Source organism: Planococcus citri, chromosome 5 (genome assembly GCF_950023065.1).
Source record: "Planococcus citri chromosome 5, ihPlaCitr1.1, whole genome shotgun sequence".
Lineage (NCBI taxonomy): Eukaryota > Metazoa > Arthropoda > Insecta > Hemiptera > Pseudococcidae > Planococcus > Planococcus citri.
This window is the reverse complement of record NC_088681.1, coordinates 59,169,613-59,174,114: the sequence shown is the minus strand read 5'-3', so window position 1 is coordinate 59,174,114 and position 4,502 is coordinate 59,169,613. Positions and strand designations below refer to the sequence as shown.

Below are 4,502 nucleotides of genomic sequence, written 5' to 3'. Positions count from 1 at the left end.
TGTATCGAGTTAAGCTGGTCTGGAAATTCTCTCTAACGTATATTTCATCTGTTTTCAGGTGGTCTTCTATGTCTTGGCATAAATGGATGTTTTTCGCAATTAATCCATTCAATAGTTCTACCATGACTTCAGGAAGTCCTGTTTTCTTACGTAGGATTGCAATAATGTCGCATTTCGGGATGGACCGGTGATGAGTAAATGTTTCGATAACGGAATTCTTTCGCAATTCAATGGTGAGTTTTTCGATTTCTTTTCGAAGCTGTGGAATGGTTTCTCGATTTTTCAAGTTTAATTCGGATCTTAAATCGTTGCATTCTTCTGTTAGGTTACGGTTGGTTGTTCGTAACTGGTGGTTCGTATTTTCCATGTCTGCTAATTGTCGGTGTAAGCGAGCAATCTGCCCTATATAATTAGCTCTGGATCCGCGTAATAGAAGGTCTGCGTACACAAATTTTACTTCTACGTAATTTTGAGCCAGAAGTAGCGTTCCTGTGCAGTCTTGTTTTACGCAATGGTAGACCACTAAGGCATCGCGTTCAAGGTTTCCGTAAGTTTCTTCTACGCAGCTTCGATGAGCGGTGTGTCCGCATGTGTAAGCTTTAATCACCGGTGTGTTTTCCATGTAACTCTTTAAACAGATAGAGCAGGCTGGAACGGCAAAGTAGCTTGATGGTTCATATACGTTCATTTTGGATTATCTATTGAGAAAATATCATCATGTGTTACTCCATGTGGTGTGAATTCGATTGACTTATCTGAATAAGTGTTTCTTACCTTCTTTACGTTCGTACGAGATGTTTAACGAAATTTTGCCTTGTAGCGTTTGACGTTGACTTGCTTGCGAATATTTTACGGAATGTACACTATATTCACTGGATAACTTTTGCGAAAACGAAATTATTACGTTGCTGAATTATACGGCAGTTTCTTTTCCGCGGAATCGACGATAATGTCTAATTGCCCACTCTGTGTGTGTTGGTACGTAATTCCATTCAGTTTCAAATGATTTAGTGAACGTTTCACGCTGCGTTTCACTCAATATTTCCAGTATTATAGAATTCATTGTCAGTTTTTTCTTTGTTAAACGTGGATTAATTCTGATAATGGCGTTATCTTCGTCATAATTTATCGCTGAATTGCGTTTACGCAGGTTATAACGTTGTTCTGCTTCTCGTTTAACTGATTCACGTTCTTTTACATCCGGAATCGTTTTTTCCAGGGTAGTTTCGAAATCTTTTTGTTCATTAGTTGACAATGAAGTTTTCAATTTTCTTCTGATTTTATCGTATTCGGAATGTTTACGTCTCTTTTTATTAGCCACTTTTTTATCATATTCTTCATTTACGAAATTTTCGAGTAAATCTTTATGTTTCCAGAATGCAAGAATTTTTTGATGTAAAGAGCGTTTATCAAATTTCGATCGGAGTTTAGGCTCCTTTCTAAATGCCTCAAGTTGATGTAACGTGAGGTAAGTTACTATTTGTCTTACGCTAATGAGTGTTCTGTCTTTCTTTTCTTTCAGATTTTGTATTTCGTAACAATTTCTGCCTGCCCTCTTCACAATCGCATATGGCCCATTCTGTTTGACATAAAGTTTAGCGGAAGCAAGTTTATCTGCTGATGATTGACGATGATTCGTAATCATCACCAGTTCACCAGGTTTGTGTAAACGTAGATCACCTCTTTTCTCATTGAACTTCTGTTCATCGTTTTGATGTTTAATCGCTCTTTTTTCTTTATTCAGATGGATTAATGCCTGGTGGTATGACATTAGGTCTATTCGAGCCGTGTCAACTTCTTCCGTATATACAGCCTTTCTTGCAAGTTGATCCGCAGTGAAGTTTCCGTAATCAGTTTTTCGAGCATAGGTATGACATAAATGGAATTCATCAAACTGTTGTTTCAATTTAATTACTTCTTCGAAGATCTCTTTGTGATGTACAGGTTTTCCGGAATTATTTTTCCATTTGTTTTCTACCCATCGATCACATTCAGAGTTGATGGCTAACGTGACATATTGAGAATCCGTGAAAATCATTAGTTTCGTAACTCCATGGGTAATCATAGTTTCCATAGCAATTTTAAGTGCCATGATCTCTGCTAAATTGTTAGTATTCGTGTAATTTGGGTGGTTGATTCTTTCAGAAATGTTCTTCGATCCTTCCGGATGCCAACAGATTCCGATACCAGCAATTGCATCTTCGTCACCGTTGTTTGCACAAGCTCCATCTACCCAAACCCATACGTGACCATCGGATGCTGTATAGACGTCGTTTAACATATCTAATTTCGTAGATTTAAGTTCTTCTATCGTGATAGATGGTACTTGTTTGTTTCTAGCAGTTTTACGTAATTCCTTTAGCTCATAGTGAGCATTAATCGGGACTCGGTCGATAGGTAGGTTCAAAACAAAATCATTAATTTCCCAAAGGTCATTAGGTAGAATGCCGACTTCGTTAGGGCAATTGTTGATTTCGTCTTCGACTTCTTTAGTGTAGTGATGCCATCCTTCATGGGAATACGCTCCTCTACAGTCAAAATTGATTTTTAGTCGTAAGCGTTCTCCGATCATTCTCATTGATCGTTCAACTGGGTTGGACTGTGGGTTATAGGGTGTTGAATTACCTACGGTGATTTTTTGTTTTGTAAGGGTTTGATTCCAAAGTGAATTACGAAATTGAACAGCATTGTCTGTATTGATTTTTCTGATTTTGTACCCTAAATCCTTGATGTTATTGATTATGTTTAACATGCAGTCTGCGACTGTTTCTTGTTTTATGTCTAACATAAGCTGTAACCAAATTTTTCCGGAGAAAATATCTTTTGCTACTAAGAGGTATTTAGGTTCATTTGAACTGTTTGCAATCGGTCCTAGGATATCTACAGATAATACGTCAGCTAGGCAATGTGCTTCTACAAATGAAAATTCTACCGGTTTCTTTATTCCATAGGATTTGTTTGATTTACATGCTAGGCAGGCACTGGTCAGGTATCGAGCATAATGTTTTGAATTTGATGAATAATAAAATCTTCGGAAAATTTGGGTCAACTTGTTGGCACCAACATGTCCAAAAATATCATGTATATACATCATCGTGTCTGCGAATAGTTCATCGGGAAGGACAGGTACGATTGAGTCATCCTTATATCTGAACATTAGGAATTCTCTACCATTGATTTCGTGTATCTCGTATCTTTTAGCTAATTGTTCTTTTGCAAGACGTTCTCTTTTTGTGAGTTCTGAGCCGGGTGTTCTTAACTTACGTGTAATTTTCATGCAATTCGGATCTCTCTTCTGCATAACATCGATTTTGTCTAAACTGCTGAGCAGTTTGTCAACGATTTTTTCTTGATGTGTGTCTACTTGTGTTACGAAATTGATAACGTTGATGCTGTTCAAAGTCAATTCAGGAGCTTGAATTCCAAACCACCGTTTATGCTTTTTTCGCAAATCATATATCAAGTTGTAACAATTGAGTTGAGTGATCCATATAGCAGCTTTCCGGTGTACTTCGGCTATGACCTCGAATTGTGAAACAATTGATTTCAAATCACTTCTAACATGGATGGTCCTTCCATGTAGCCAAAGCTGCAACTTTTTGATTGTTTTTGCAAGATTGTACATTTCTCGTTCTATGAGAGTATATGACTTCTGGTGTTCTTTGAATGAAAAACTAGAAAACATTACTATTTCGTCTTGACCTTCGAATGTTTGGTATAAAACTGCATTCATAGCATCAGGTGAAGTATAGGTATCGAGCCATAGATCAATTCCGTTTCGGGGGGATTTTAGAGCAAAATTTTCCGTGTATTTTTCTTTAAGTAATTCAAAAGCTTCTTCCTGCTCCTTACCCCAGTGAAATGTTACGCCTTTTTCCGTTAACTTATACAAATTACGTAGGATCTGCTGATAGCAGGGGATAAATCGCCTATAGAGTCCGGTTAACCCTATTAATTCAAGCACTTCTGTGGCATTCTTTAATTCAAACTTACCGGTTTTCTTATTAGTATGCTTTTCGATGTACTCCATAAATTTGGCAATTTTCTTCGATTCTTTCTTGATAATGCCAGCTTCTAAATCAAAACCTAGATGGTCGATTTGTTTACGGAAAAATGTCGATTTAGTTGCGTTCAACTTCAGTCCATTCGCTCTTAATTTTTTGAATGTGTCTTCTAGTAACGATAACATTTCTTCGAAAGTTTTACATCGGAGTAAAATATCGTCGACGTACTTGGTTAGTCCCTCTTTGTCTGGTATTACGTGGTTTATGAGTTTTACGAAATATGCTGAAGATATTTTAAGTCCATACGGTAAACGTATGAATTGGTAGACACGCCCATCGATTTGGAAAGCGCAATATTTACGAAAAGATTCTTCGAGCACGATTTGCCAGAAACCAGCAACGAAATCTAACGAACTGAAAAACTTGACTTCTGGGTATTCTGTGAGTATCCTATCTAGTAATCCAGCTTCGTTGTAATCTTCTTCTAGAATTGGGTTT

At 37.2% G+C, this 4,502-nt stretch overlaps 1 long non-coding RNA gene across 1 annotated transcript; it reads left to right on the top strand.

Moving 5' to 3' along the window:
* The first annotated feature begins 250 nt into the window (after nt 1-250).
* On the top strand, nt 251-3,841 carry LOC135847649 (uncharacterized). The gene is made up of 4 exons (XR_010559210.1): nt 251-1,659; nt 1,745-1,868; nt 1,945-2,057; nt 2,146-3,841. It is a non-coding gene; the product is annotated as an uncharacterized LOC135847649 (long non-coding RNA).
* The last annotated feature ends 661 nt before the right edge of the window (nt 3,842-4,502 follow it).